We start from the raw sequence: 16,491 nt of genomic DNA, 5'->3' as shown, positions 1-16,491 counted from the left end.
TTGTCATTCCAAATATCGAGTACTTTTAGAGAAAAAAAGAATAAAGTCCAACACTTTTCTTATTCTAGTTTTCTCTTCCCTTGTCCCACATTTATTTTATTCTTTCATTTATTTTTTTCTACTGTTGCACGCCTAAAGCTTTTTTTTTTTTTAAACATTAAGTATCAACTTTGCTAGTACCAAAAAGAACTACATATCTACCGTCTAATGCTCCACATCTTCCAAAAAGAACTACATTCATAGGTGTCTAATGCTCCACATCTTCCAAAAATTGGCAGGCACGCTTGAAGCAGTGAAGCTAGTTGCCTGCCAATCTATCAGAATCCATAGCTCTCTTTTATCATAGTGCCTACCTATCTTTCCTATTTTCAAGTTCCAACACATCAGAGCTTCACACGCTATCTCTTTACAACCACACATTACCTCTTTCTCTTTTAAATTAATTTTGTGTTCACTCTTTCAATTTTTATTTCATTTCTTCCCCATTAGTTACAGATCTCTCTCTCTCTCTCTCTCTCTCTCTCTCTCTCTCAGTATCACACGATTCACACCAATCTAACTCTTTTAGCATCAGTCCATTCTATTTTTTTCTTCACTTCAAACCAATTTCCAATGCATGAATCAATGTCACTGACGCTTCTCCTCACCAGCAATCGGTATTTCATCGTCACCGATGTGATAAAGAAGAGGTAAAGAGAGACAGAAGTTTAGTGTGACGTGAGAAAAGGTACCGGTCCGGTATCCACTAACCGGCTGAAACAGCCGAATTTCGTAGGTATGGCCAATACGGTTGATATTTTTTCCAATACAAAACAAGGGGGGTCTCTGTACCGATTCACTAATCGGTACAGTATATACTGGTCGATATGGTACGAAATTGACTTCCTTAATCCAGGCTCCACTACCACAAGGGACAAAGATAATTTGTTTCGATGTGTCCTATGGTTCCAAGTGTCCAACCCAACAAATCCCATCAAATTCAAAGAAGTTCACATGCATGAATGTGATTATATATATATACTAAATTGACTAATAAACACTTGTTAAACTAAACTATTTACCCATAACTCAGCTCATGCATGATTGCCAATTGTCATGCCTAGGAATAGTTTCTTGCTTCCATGTACCAAGTAGGGCTATCCAACCCATCTGGCCACCCGCCTGAACCGCCCAACCCGATTGAGCCCGACCCACCGCCACCCGATCCGACGTCTCCGATAGTCGGACGTGGGTCCGAACTCTCTAACTCGACCCCACATGGGTCGGTTGCTGGTTTTACCTTTCAAAACCCATGACACGCAACCCAAACCGAAACAATCATCCTCTTCGGCGAAATATTACGAATTTTGGACCAAATCCGGTGAGATCCTTCGAGATCCGGTGATGTTCTGGTGTTCCTCCACTCCGATCTAGCCATCCTTGGTCTTCCTTCTCTCAAATCCGATGTTCCTCAACTCCGATCCTGCCACCCTTGATCTTCCTTTGCTCAGATCCGGTGTTATTTGCTCAAATCCATCTAAGATCTACTCTCCTTCTTCGCTCAGATTTGCTCAAATCTGACGGTATTGGGTTAGATCTAACTTAGATCTACATAAATCCGACTATTCTTGGTTAGATTGGGCTTCGATCTACTCAAATCCGGAGATAATCCGTTAGATCCGGTCGGCCTGCAACTCAGATCGACGAAGATGATCTTCTCCTCCGCTCACTGTCGCTCATCATGGGACTCGACTGACTCGACCGTTCGCTCCCCTGAGCCCGACCGACTCGACCCGTGGTGGTCGGTGGTCGGTTGCGGATCTGTTTTTGTTCCACTCGACTTGAGTAAGTCGAGTCCAGGTTGGGCACAAACTCGACCTGGCCCGACTTGTGGACACCCCTAATACCAAGTAACAACTCCAAAGGGCCAATGCCATATTCAAAAAATTAACAACAATTCCCCCAACTGGAAACACTCTACAATCATGTTCTATAACATTAGGGGTACACATTCTAATATTTTGTAAAACCCTCAAACATTGTGGTCCATTATAAATAATATAATATGAAGATGCATGATATCAATGAACTGATATTCTAAACCAATGTAAGATGGAAGACTTGGAATAATAGAAAAGTGATACTATCGGAGTGCATCGGTGTGGCAACGGCCAAGACCCCTCCAATAGTTAAGTTTGAATTCTATAAAGATCTTCAAGAACCTAAAAAGTGTAAGAGTTAAGTTTTTTCTCACATACCTTGATTTGAGTGAGGTTTGGCCATTATATAGGAAATCTTGAGTGAGTCTCCTTATTTTATGCCACTCTCCTCATAAGAGACATGTTAGCTGAGTGGAGATAGTGGAAGCGAATAACAAGGAGATTTCTCTCACATTCTAAAGTAGTGGACTTGTGGGATAGATTCCATTTTGTGATATAAGCATCGTTAAATTTATTTAAGTGTTGAGTGGCAATTGACACGGATGAGCACTATAAGAGTGGATAACAAGCACTCAATGGACGGCTCACTGCGACCTTATTGAGGTGTATTGTAGTAGGCAACATTCTTCTATTCTAGACGGCCTGGCATACTTTCGATGACCCTTTAGACAAGATCGCCATTTTATTTCGTATAATAATCCATAGTTATTGATTCATAAAAAGGGAAAAAAAAAATCCATATTTATTGATTCATAAAAAAATTGTAAAAAAAAAATGCTACTTATCATACCTAATACCTGTTAGGACATATGTGTTTCACATTTTAAGAACATATGTCATGATTTTATGTAATTGGCTTATCCTTTGACAAAACACACTTTACTTGTATTTTGGTAGATTTAGGATGTCTTTAAATACTTCAAGAAACCTTGTTTCTAGATCAAGTATTGAAGCTTCCAAGTCTGTTCAAGAAAACAAGTTTAGAGTGCAAAATCATTAAAACTTGACAGTTGGCTCGACAGCTACATCTATCGAGCTTAAGGAAGCTGTCCTTCATTCAGTGTGCTTGACACCTGCTCGACCCCTGCTATCTGTCGAGATTTAAGATTGTCAGAATTCTAATATGATTTTCTTGGGATCCGTGAATGTGTCTTTGGGCTTTCTTTTCTCCTAACCCTAGACATATAAAAGGATCAGTTTAAGGGCTGTCAAAGTGTTCACAAGTTGCACAAGCTTTGAGCAAACTTTGTTCAAACAAATTGTGACCGGAGACGAAGTTCTTGCCCTAGTTCATCTCTTTCTCTTGAAGAAGTTGCTGTGTATGTGCACCATAGGGTTTTGTGAGCAAGCATCTTCTTGATTTTGATTGTGTGGATGAATTGAAGAACTTTGCAACCAACAATCTTCTTAGATGGTGATTGAAGTCGCGCACTGGGATCCGCACAATTGGTTAGTCACGTACTGGGAGTCGTGCATTTGAAAGGGGAACTGTCACTACAGAACAAGTCCAATTGGGTATTGGGGTAAGGATTCAATTGTAGGTTGGTAAGGTACTTGGATTCCTTTACTTGTAATTGCTTGTTGTGATAATAGTGGAGTTTCGGGAGTGGTGACCTGAAAATCACCCGGTGGGGTTTTTACCGTTAGGTTTTCCCCATTCATAAACAAATTACTGTGTTATTTATTTTTTGTTGCATTATTAGTTTATTAGTGATTTGTTTGTGCTGCCATGTGTTTGCATGATAAATTGATTAATTAATACCTTGGCTAATTAATTAATTAATTTCTATCACAAGGAGTCATTTAGTTTGTGGCCTATCAAGTGGTATCAGAGCAAGCACACTCTGATTAGAGTTAATCTTTGCTGTGTGATCTATTGACCCCTGTTGTCATGGAAACTCTTGATTGTTTTGATTTGCATGATCTTATGTTGAATGATGATGATGATATTCAAGATGATTATTGCAAGCTTTATAATTTTTGTATGAAATCTCTTGAATGTTTTACAAAATTAAAAGCTAAATTTAAAACGGTCAAGCTTGAAAAAGATGATTTGATTGCAAAATTGGATGAAGCCAATAATTTGAACAAGAATTTTAAAAATCAAATTTCATCTCAGGTGGACAAAATTAAAAGTTTGGAAGAGCAACTAGTTGAATCTAAAACTGAAGTTGAAAAATTAACTAGTGCCAAACCTGTTGTTGAACCTAACTCAAAAGAAAAATATTTTTATATTCCCCCATTTAAAAGAAATAATGAAGAGTTGAAGGCTAATATTGTTAGGATAGACAAAGGTAAACAATCTGATGTTAACACTGAAGTTTCTAAACCTATGTCTAAAACTCCTCCTAGGTTGAATAAAAATTATGAATTTGTCCCCACTTGTCATCATTGTCATATTGTTGGTCATATTAGGCCAAATTGTCCTAAGTTGAGGTCTATGTCAACCTCTGAGGTCAGACCTCCTTCTAGGAAGCAGAGTAGTCTTAAAGTTGCTCATATTTGTCACCATTATGGTGTTTTTGGACACACACGTCCTAATTGCTTTAAGTTGTTTCCTCATAAGCGAGTGTCAAATAGGTCTCATCCTTTGACTAAAGGCTTTGTACCTATTCTTGGTGAGTTATTAAAAGTTTTGAGCTTTTTAACTCAATTTCAGGGGAATTCTAATTCCTCTATGCCCTATAGTAGTCATACTAGGATACGTGTCTTTTCATCTTCACAGCCAAAGACTCGTGCTGTGTGGGTGATAAAAGATCCTAAGACTTAATTATCTTTTCTGTTTTTCCTCTATTTTAATTCTTTCTATCTAAAGTAGGACTCTCCTTGCTTGATTTCTTATTTGCTTTTGGAATCATGCTTTCATGCATTTGCACCCTTCTATCATGCCTTCATGCATATGCATATTTCTTTCATGCTTTCATGTTATTTGTCTGTTTTTGTTTGGTTGTTTAGTTTTTTATTTTGTTTTGTTTTTAAAATATAAAAAAAAAATTGAAAAAAAAAATACAAAAACAATGTGTGCTGTGTGTACATTAGTATTTGTGTACCTTGGATGACCATTGAAACAAAGTCTTCTAAACTTTGTATCATTTGTAGCTTAGATGAGCATCTCTATGCACAACTAAGCAAGTGAACTTTGTGGCTCGTGTTTGTGATGAGTAAGATTAAGTTGTCTCTTATACTTAATACTCATATCACTCTTTTTGACTGGAAGGACTAAAAATCCTAAGAGAAAGGCATAAATAACCATCTTACCACTGTTGTCCGCCAATCATAATATGACATTTGTGTGCTTAGGCATAGCAAAATTGGAATGTCAAATATCATTGGGTATTTCTTTTCTCTCTCTAATAAGCCCATGCATGATATGCTTAAAAGAAAAATATGCAAAGACAAATCAAAAGAAAAAAGATCAAAAATGCTTTAAATATGATTGCAAGCGTGTATTTTAGGAGATGTGAGAGTTATAGGATGTACCTCAAAGGTGATAGTCTCCATCAAGCAGTTATGATTGTGTGTGAGTTAAAGATTTTCTCATATCTCAAATCGTCATAACATGCATACACTTATGCAATCTTACGATGTTTTTTACACACAACACGCAATATTCTTTGTTATTCTTGATACATGTGCAAGTACAATGTGATTTGGCCATCACGAGGTTTTACAGGTATTAATGTATACTCACTAAACTGTCTAGACTTGTTTTTGAAATATAAAATTGGTTAGAACTTGTTTAGTGTGTGTGTGTTTTTGGAGATCCATGTGCTTAAATTTTCATTTGAGAGATGTTTTTGAGAGCTTAATATGTTGATTGGATCGTTAGTTGTGTTGCATGTTGAATTGCATTCATGTTTGTGCTTTTCACATCTCGAAAAACTGTTTTTAAAAGCTGGCTCGACACCTCCTCGATAGCTGGCTATCTGTTGAGCTTCCTAAAACTTTTTCTTATCGCAATCTCGCATGCACCTCGATACTTGGTGGATCTATCGAGATTGGGTCTGTATGCTCGATAGCTTCTGGATACCTAGTGGATCTTTCGAGCTTCTATTCTTAAGTCTGATGAGTTGATCCTCGATACCTCCTCGACAACTCAGCCGTGGACGAGCATTTCCTCGACACCTCCTCGACAAATCGCTCAATACCTCTCGATACCTGCATCTGTTGAGATTTACTGGCTTTCCTATATAAAGCCTCTGCGCAATCCGGCTCTCATTTCCATTGATCCTCTCTCCATACTTCTCTGTTTCTCTCCCAAAAACACTCCAATCTCACTCCTATCTTGGTTCTCAAGGATTTTACAAGGCTTTTCAAGTTTTTCTTCACTTGGTAAGCTTCTAATCCTTTCTCATTCATGCATTTCATGTTTTGAAATCTAGGATTTGGGGTTTTTGAAAATTTTTGGGTTTTTCAAAATTGATGAGATTTCATTGAAATTTTAGGTTGGGTTTTCACTTAAATATATTTAAAACCTCATACATTGCATCATATTTGCATTATAATGGTATTGCTATGCATTTAGATGTGTGCTATATGTTTGTGTGCTGATAGGTTTGGATTGGCCTGAGCCCATGATGCAATTTCCTTTGCATGTCACATATTCATGCATTTCCCATGCATACATACTTCTTTTCAATATATTTGATATATTTGAAATTGTTTGGGACTTTTCTGATTGTCATTCTTTCTCTCCCTCTTTGTTAGTTTACGTTAGTCGTGTCTATGACACCTAAGCGTAAATCCACTCTAACCCGGAACCTTCTTCGTTCCGGTGCTTCTTCGTCATCTGATCCTACCCTATCTCATATCTGGTTCCGTGATGATGATGCCTTTAAGGCATTTTCAGAGAAATTTTCTAGACAAGGCATTCATTCGAAATGCCAAATCATCTTGAAAGATTTTGCAGACACCGACCTTCCCTTTGTCATTCACAGTAGGGGATGGGAGTCACTATGTGATGGCCCAGTCACCTGTCCTCTCGTGCTTATCTAGGAGTTCTACTCTAACATGCACGGGATTGATCAGTTAGTACCTCTTTTCTTCACTCGCGTTAGAGGTACGCGCATTCCTATCACACCGTAGTTGGTTGCAGATGTGCTTCAGGTCCCTAGGATAGAGTTTCCTGACTATCCTGGTTGTGAGCATCTGAGGACTATATCTAGGGATGAGCTCATGTCTGATTTCTATGAGCGCCCTACTGCTTGGGGTGAGTGTTTTTTATACCATGTCAACCTTTTGCTAAAGGTCCAAGATTCATGAATATGGTGATAACTTTTGTTTTGCATCCCCTCTCTCACTATAACTCCATCACAAAGCCTCGTGCTCGATTTTTGTTGTCTCTTCTTGAGCATCTTACCATAGACTTTACTTCTCATTTCATTTTTTCTATTATAGATGTTCATCTCGATTCGGCGTCCCGTGATAAGCTCATCTTTCCTTCCACTATCACGAGGATTCTACGCAATTTTTCTGTTCCTTTTCCCTCTTTTGACCATTTTACCGTCATGTGTGCCATAGATTACACTACCGTTAAACGTAGCAAGGCCCAGCTTCGGTCGCGACAATCAGATTTAGCAACTCCTTCCTCCCGTTCCACTCCAGCCTGTTCAACTCCATCCACATCGGCTCCTCCTTCTTCTTTGGGCGATGTGTCTCTAGGAGATATCATGGCGCAGCTGCAGCGCATGGATGTTCGCCTCGATACACTCTCTACGGAGTTGTACAAGGTGAACGTTCGTGTCGGTCGTATTGCACGACGACAGGCATCTATGGGCGGTTTTACTCCTGAGGCTACTCCTTCACCACCTTCTCTCGCGACTTCTGCTTTTGAGAATGAGGATGATGATGATGGTGATGACGATGATGCTTCAGATGATGTTGATGGAGATGCTAGCTCTACCGATGAGATGTTTACTTGATACTTTTACCCTTTGTCATTCGTGACAAAAAGGGGGAGTAGTTTTGGTATGAGAGTAGTCCATCTTAGGGGAAGAGTTAGTATAGGACCATTTTGATAGGGGGAGTATTGATACTTTTTGAGGGATGTAGTGAAGATAGTATGTATCTTTTCTTTTCTTTCTTTTTAGATACATTACTCTTGTACATGAGGTCTTGTGACCATTTATAGACATACATTGTACTTATCTCTTTCTTTATATTGATGTATGTTTTTCTTTCATCTATCCTTTCATGTGTTATTTCTTTTCTTCCTTTATACACATGTTTCTTATATTTGTATGCAATCTATTATTTCTGTTTCACACAAAGATACCTTGATGAGTTTTGTTTAAAGTGTTTCAGAAATACAGGTTGTCAAAGTCTAGTTGCCATAAACTCTCTTCTTGTAAAGTTTTTCAAGAGTTTGTGTTAGGATAGATTTTATTATATTCAACAAGTGAATATGAGTTGAGTGATTTATGACTTCTCTCATAGGTTCATTTGTTTGTTGTGGTTTTGTCATGGATTGCCAAAGGGGGAGATTGTTAGGACATATGTGTTTCACATGTTAAGAACATATGTCATGATTTTATGTAATTGGCTTATCCTTTGACAAAATGCACTTTAGTTGTATTTAGGTAAATTTAGGATGTCTTTAAATACTTCAAGAAATCTTGTTTCAAGATCAAGTATTGAAACTTTCAAGTCTATTCAAGAACACAAGTTCAGAGTGCAAAATCATTAAAACTCGACAGCTGCATCTATCAAGTTTATGGAACTTGTTCTTCATTCGGTGTGCTCAACAGCTGCTCGACACCTGTTATCTGTCGAGATTTAAGATTGTCAGAATTCCAATATGATTTTCTTGGGATCCGTGAATGTGTCTTTAGGCTTTCTTTTCTCCTAACCCTAGACATATAAAAGGATCAGTTTAAGGGCCGTCAAAGTGTACACAAGTTGCACAAGCTTTGAGCAAACTTTGTTCAAGCAAATTGTGACCAGAGACGAAGTTCTTGACCTAGTTCATCTCTTTCTCTTGAAGAAGTTGCTGTGTATGTGCATCGTAAGGTTTTGTGACCAAGCATCTTCTTGATCTTCATTGTGTGGATGAACTGAAGAACTTTGCAACCAACAACCTTTTTAGTTGGTGATTGAAGTCGCGTACTGGGATCCGCGCAATTGGTTAGTCACGTACTGGGAGTCATGCATCTGAAAGGGGAACTATCACTATAGAACAAGTCCAATTGGGTATTGGGGTAAGTGTTCAACTGTAGGTTGGTAAGGTACTTGGATTCCTTTACTTGTAACCGCTTGTTATGATAATAGTGGAGTTTCGGGAGTGGTGACCTGAAAATCACCTGATGGGGTTTTTGCCGTTAGGTTTTCCCCATTCGTAAACAAATCACCATGTTATTTATTTTCCACTGCATTATTAGTTTATTGGTGATTTATTTGTGCTACCACGCGTTTGCATGATAAATTGATTAATTAATAAATTGACTAATTAATTAATTAATTTCTATCACAAGGGGTCATTCAGTTTGTGGCCTATCAATACTGACAAGGATTAAGGTTTAAAAGTCTTGGCAAGTCAAGGGAATTCGATAAAAGGTTATCCAGGTAGACACTCAATTTTGCACCCATAATTTAACCTTGGGAGATGACGAAATAATCACTCTAAGTACCCAAAAATCATGGTTACATTTCATGCATTAAGTCATTCATCACATATCATAAAATGATCTTGAGATTCTAACGATCACAACAATATGCTTGGTTTCCAAATCGGACCATCAGATTGAAAGATATCACAAGATCAAATTTTGATGGTTTGCATGCATTCATTTGGGTGGAATTGATCACACGTAATTAATTGAAATTAATTTTGATTGGTCGACAATTAAAATTAATTAATTGAATTTCCATGATTGGTAGTTTATTTAATTAAAATAAGTCTAGTTGCATGGGAATAAAAAGAATAATTTGATAATATTAATATTGAATTGATAATCAAGTTTTAAGGATATTTATCTTTGAGATAATTATTTGAAAGATTTAATTATCAAATTAAGGTGATTTTTATTAGAAAATGAGTCTAAGACACATCCAAGTATAGTTCCCAGCTCCAAAAAATGCCCAAAAAAGAGTCCAAAACGTGCCAAAAGATGCAACTAGGCGAAGTAGTCAAGAGTGCCAATCGGCACTTCAACAATGCCGATAGGCACTTTTGAAGTCCCAATCGGCAGTTGAAGAAATTTTGGAAGCCCTACTTTAGGAATTTCTTTTCTGTTAAGCAACCATACTTTAGATCTCACAAAGATTCATTCTCTCTAATCTCTAAAGTAATCCCTTCTCATGGAGCAAATTCATGCAAGTAAGCTCTTAGTCTGTAAGTCATTTCCTTTCTATGATTCCATGATTCATATATTTGTTTGCATGCATGTCTAAGTTTATTGATGTACTTCTTTCATGTTTTATGATTAATATGTTCATCTCATAATCATATGATTCATTCATAATCATATGATTCGTGCATAATAGATCTAAGATGGTTTATGAAGTTATTTTTATGAATCTATGACTTTTTCTATCAAATCTTATATTTTTCTACAACAATAAAAACAGACCTGAATTTTCTTCTTAAAATTCTATTTTTCTACAACAATAAAAACATATTTAAATTTTCTTCTTAAAATTACTATTTTTCTACAGCAACAAAAACATATCTGAATTTTCTTCTTAAAATTATTGTTTTTCTCAATAACTAAAAAAAGATTTGAATTTTCTTTTTAAAATTACTATTTTCCTACAAAATAAAAACATATATGAATTTTCTCCTTAAAATTACTATTTTTCTATAATAACTAAAAACATATCTGAATTTTCTTCTTAGAATCTACTGTTTTTCTTCTAAATAAAACGGATCTAGATTTTTCTCCATAAATCTCTTATGTTCTAATAAATAAAAACAGATGTTGAATACCTTTTTCAAAATTTCCTTTCGTTTTAAAAAGGGTAGATTCATAAAGCTCACTTCTTGAATTAATCTTAAATTTATTATTTAAATATATGCTGCATTTCATCACTATATATGAATGGGTACTTAAATGATCATTGGATTCTAGAAAACTAGATTTTTTCCGAACAAGATGGGTGTTTAACACTTTCCCATCTTGTAACCTAGCCCCTGAACCATAGATCTTAGGTTCGTAGATTAGTCTTTTTTGTTGGTAGATTGTAACTAGAAACAAGGCCATGTAACTTTTTTACTAGATTGTAAATTAGGAAATAAAGCCATGTAAAGTTTCTTTTTATCAATTGTAAATGTTCAAATTGTTAGGACATATGTGATTTACTTGTTAGGAATATATGTCACTATTTTATGTAATTGGCTAATCCTTTGACAAAACGCACTTTACTTATATTTGAGTAGATCTAGGATGTGTTTAATACTTCAAAAAACCTTGTTTCAAGTTCAAGTGTTAAAGTCATGCAAGTCTATCCAAGAATCAAGTGAGAAAGTGCTAAATTTTAAAGCTTGATAGCTACTCGACACCTGGCTTATTTGTCGAGCTCTTCAGTTGCTTCTTATCACAATCTCGACACCTCTCGATAGCTAGGTCGATCGATCAAGCAAATTTCTGTCCCCTCGACACCTACTCAACACCTCCTCGATAGCTATATCTGTCGAAGTTTAAAGCTTGACACCTCCTCGACACCTCTTGATCGATTGAGGTTATGGGAATTCTGATTTTCAGATCTGATTTTCGGCTCATGCTAACATGTATGTGTAGGGTTTCTTTTCTCACAACCCTAGACATATATAAGGCTTATTTTAGAGGCCGTCACATAAGAGAATACAAGGAAAACATATGCAAAAGGTGACCGATGTCTTATTCTCTCTAAAAGAAGCTACTGCGTCTTTGCGCCTTAGGATTTTGTAACCAAGTGCTTTTTGATCTTCATTGTTGATGAAGTGAAGAACTTTGCAGCCAACATCTTCTTCTAGTTGGTGTGTTAGTCACGTACTGGGAGCCGTACATCATTGGTTAGTCACGTACTGGGATCCGTGCAATAAAAAAGGTGGTGTTCATAAATTGAAGAATTCAGAGGTTCTGAAGCGGTAGAAAGTTTCTGCTGTGAGTTCATCTACGGGGATTGTAGAGTCTATGGACAAAAGTTTTGTACTAGATCTGAAACTTCTCTTTACTATAGTGAATTGCTTTTCGAGAAGGTTTCCTCCCTGGTTTTTTACTGTGAAACTAGTTTGTTTTATTGGTTTTCCTAGGTCATCATATCTTGTCTTATTTATTTTTCCATTGCATGATTTTGACATGATATTAATGTTTGTTTGTTTTAACAAGTTTTATTCATAATAAATCTAATTAACAACTTGGATTTAAAACTTGTTAATTCTATCAACCGAGGTTTAAATTTCCCAACACAAATAAATAAGAACTCGATGTTATTCATTTAATTTGTATTTATTTTTAGCTTTTTTCTTATTTTTTGTAATATAAAAAAAATAAGTGGCGACTCCACAATAATCAAAACCCCAAAAGAGATGTGCCAATACTTTTTCTTTTGATTGAGAGCCCCCTTTAGGTCCAGTCTCTGACAATCTAAAGAGTTATGAGCTTTACCTCTAGGATCATGGTTGAATTATGGGGTCTTAATGATGATTTATTGCTTTGCTTTCAACTAAACTTTTCTACCATTGAAATTGAACTTGATTCAAAAGTTGTGATATGTCTTATGAAGAGTTCTGAGGAACATCTAGGTGATTATGCTTTATTTGTTGATGACTAGAGGGAGATTCTTTGGAGATTCCCATTGAAGGTGATCAAGCACGGCTATATAGATGCAAAAGCAAACAAATGTACCTATGCTTTGTCAAAAAGGGTGTTAGGCAAGACTAGCATTTTTTAATTTTAGATGAACCCCTTCTAATGTTGCTTTATTATTATGTTTAGACAATTTGGGCATGTACTGTGATAGGCATAGAGTGCCTGCTAATGTTATTCTTTAAATTCTCTTTATGAATACTAGTATCTTATATTACTTGTGGGCGTCAATAACAAACACTCAGGAAGGTTGGTGCTTAGTAGATGACTTACACAATTAATTTATAAGAACTAAAGGGAAAGAATTTCACAATGGAGGATCTAAATAACTGATTACAAGGCAACAAGTAACAAAATGGTTGTTTATTGATATGGAAATTGTTTTCTCAAGGTACAAAAGGTTGGATTGAAAGCTGTAAAACTCTAAGTCCTATTCTGCTTCTATCTCTGTTTCTTCTCTAAATCTTCTCTCTCTATTTTTCTGAACCCCCCTTCCTGCTGCACATCCCCCCCCCCTTTTATAGGCACATTCCCTTCCTTATACCCCCAGCTAGCTTGCCTCAAGCTAGATTCAGGGGATGCTTGTCCCATCACCCCTTTGTTCTGCCATTATTTCATCATGAAACAAGATTTTAGGGGTGTCTTTACTATTCGGGCATGTCTATTAGCATTTAATGTAGAAGAGGTTAGGTAGAGAACATCTCATTAATGCGAAGGTGACTAGCTCTGTGGTCCTTATCTCTTTATGGAGTTTCCTGAGGCGAGTTTGATGACGATGGCATTTCAGGTCAAAGGGTAATTGGTTACCTGTGGTTCCCTATATGTTTGCTAGGGGAAGAGTCTTGCTTATTACCTTGGGAGTGGACCTTCGTAATGGCAACTACCTCAGGCCTTTACGGGACTTGTTCTTGGGAGTTGTACTCTATCTCTTGGGTTTTCTTACTCATACCCATCTTTTTGGGCCAGGCCCCTCTATTTAGACATGATCTATTGGGTGCTTGGTTTTCAGCCCAAGCTCAAATTCATCCCCCCACATTACCCCAAAAAAAGGAAAAAAAAAGAAAAAGAAAAAAGGTCTAGGAACATCAAGTAGACCGTAACTAGTCTGAATATGGTTGGATAGGGAAATACTTGATTATATGTATATTATTATTGTAAAAGAGTTTTTTTGTATCTGAAATGTTACAATATAAATGGAATCAAGTTCTTGTTCCTAAATAAAAAAATTTAAGATTTTAAGCTAACTTGTGTTCATGTACAAATTTTTAATTTCTTATTTTCTTTTAGAGAAATGCTATGCCCACAACATTTTATGACACTTTCACAATAAATTCTAAGTGGTAAGTTATTACTAGCTGTTATTAGTGGAAAAAAAAGTAATTTTAATGATGAATTTAAATTAGAACATATAACAACTTATCACATTCGATTTATTGTGAAAATATTGTAAACGTAGCACTTCTCTTTCTTTTATGTGGTTATATTTTTATATTAACAAAGAAATAAGTTAATGAATTTAAACTACTTAACGATGTTTTAGTTAGATGTGGTCAAACAGGCAGGTCAAGTCAGGTACGGGTCAGGTCAATCGAGTTCGGGTTGAAAACATGTTTGTGTAACAAAACGGGTCATTTTAATTAGGCTAGAAATGGGTTGGTCGGGTCGGGCCAGGTCGACCTTTATCTTTCACATGAATATTTTATTTATTTAAAAAAAAACATGTATTTGTCACTTGATAAGTCATGTAGCCAATTACTTCGTATGAAATGCATTATTTTGAATTCATCGCCCATTTCAAGAGAGCATTCAGCTCAAAAAATTGACACTTGTTCAATAAATTATAAAATTATACAAATCCCAATATTACTAATCAAAATAAATTGCAAAAACACAAAGAAGTCTAGTCTACCATTTGAAAATCTAATTAAACAAATACACAAGTTTCACTACTACGCAATATCAACATCCCAAAATATAAAACAAAATTACAAATGCCGATAGCTAATTTGATAAAGAATAAAACATATAAAATTTAAAAAATCTTGAAAACTAATTTCATAATCTAATACCTTAAAAAAATATGATATCCGTGTTTAATTTTTGATGCACTGTGATTGACATTCTATTTTATTTTGAGAATATACATCAAAGTTTGATTGTTTACTTATTTATTCATGTTATTGTTAAGCAATATATACTCCAAAAATGTTATCTTTTATTTTTAAAAGCCTTTTATTTTGGCTATGGACTGTTAAAAAGCAGGCCTAAGTATCCATAATTTATGCCAATTCCATTGATATACTTTGACTTTACTCTTTCTACACTTATAAGTTCTTCTTATACATGTTTATAATTTCAAATATATGTTTTTAAGTTTACTACAACCAAATTATTTTGGTATGTATTTTGTCATTCAATATCTAAAAATCTTTACTTATCAGTTACTCAAGCAAAAAAGACTGCCTTAATAATCATCTTTTAATTCATTTGCATGCAACTAGATAAAAGTCTCAATTATTTTCTTGAGGTCATTGTATTTGAATGACGTTAAATATAAATATATTTTTTTAATGGTGTTGAACAATTTTTTTTTTTCAAAATTTGATTTAAAAAAAAAAAAAAAAACACGAGCTTTATATTAATTTATCAATTGAGTTTGGGTTGTGTAATGTAAAGCCCATAAGAAACAAGTAAACCAACTATGTCTTAATTTTATTATATTTTTTAAAGTTGTAATTTACAACTATCTGTTTTGTTGGCTTTAATTCCATATCAAATTTGATTGTAATTTTATTCAATCTTTTGTACCTTGTATTTATTATGGGATTTAATTGTAAGGGTTGTGTGTGTGAGAGTAAAAAAGAGTGTGAAGACTCAAGCAAATTGAAAACTAAAGAGTTTTCGCGGGTAGCTCGTGACTAAGCATCCCGCGAAATGATGCATGTGCCTTGCATGTGATTGGAATGTGAAAAGTCAAGACAAGATAGAGATAGCCATGTTTTGCGAGTAGCTCGCAGGTAAGACCTTCCCGCGAGACACTCGTGAAATATTTTGTTTTGCCAGATTGTCCCATCTAATACATACTTTATGTACCCACACTATATATACCCACAAATGTTGAGGAGTGCTTCTGTGAGAAAACTCCTAGCCACAAACCTTGAGAGTTAGAGATTGTTATACTCTACACAATTGCTTATGGATTTTCCTCAACTCCTACCTCTCCATTTCCATACCTTTGAGAGGTTGATAGCCCAAACACTTACCACACCCTTTCAAAGTGTCAAGTGAGGATTTCGTGCTACTGGAAAGCATTGGAAGAAGCCAGGATTTGGCAAATGCAATCGGGCATATTGCGGGATCTGAAGAGCTAGACAAGACACGGTTCTAAGAAGCCTTGTTGGAGTAGGAGCTTGGAGGGCATAGGTACAGCAGGTAGATTATGCTTGGAGGGTCTCTTGCTAACCCATGTATCCCAACTGATTGTCTAGTGGATCGATTACCGCTTGGAGGGCGGTGGAGAGGTTTTTCACTAAGTTATTCGGTTTCCTCTTCAATAACACATCGGCGTGTTATCTTGTGTTTGCATCTTTCTTCCCTACTCTTTTACCTTTTATTTTATTGTTGTGTTATTATTAATATGGGTTAGAGTAGGTTGTTTGTTTATACGCTTGTATTTACTCTTTTCCTCACTTAGTATAAGTTAGAGTAAAATTTATTGAGCCGTAATTTTAATTTGGGAGTCTAAATAACTCTTGTGTTTTCACATATTTTAGAGCATTCATATTTTA

The sequence above is a fragment of the Quercus lobata genome, chromosome 12, assembly GCF_001633185.2.
Source record: "Quercus lobata isolate SW786 chromosome 12, ValleyOak3.0 Primary Assembly, whole genome shotgun sequence".
In the NCBI taxonomy this organism is placed as follows: Eukaryota; Viridiplantae; Streptophyta; class Magnoliopsida; order Fagales; family Fagaceae; genus Quercus; species Quercus lobata.
This window is presented reverse-complemented; position numbering follows the sequence as displayed.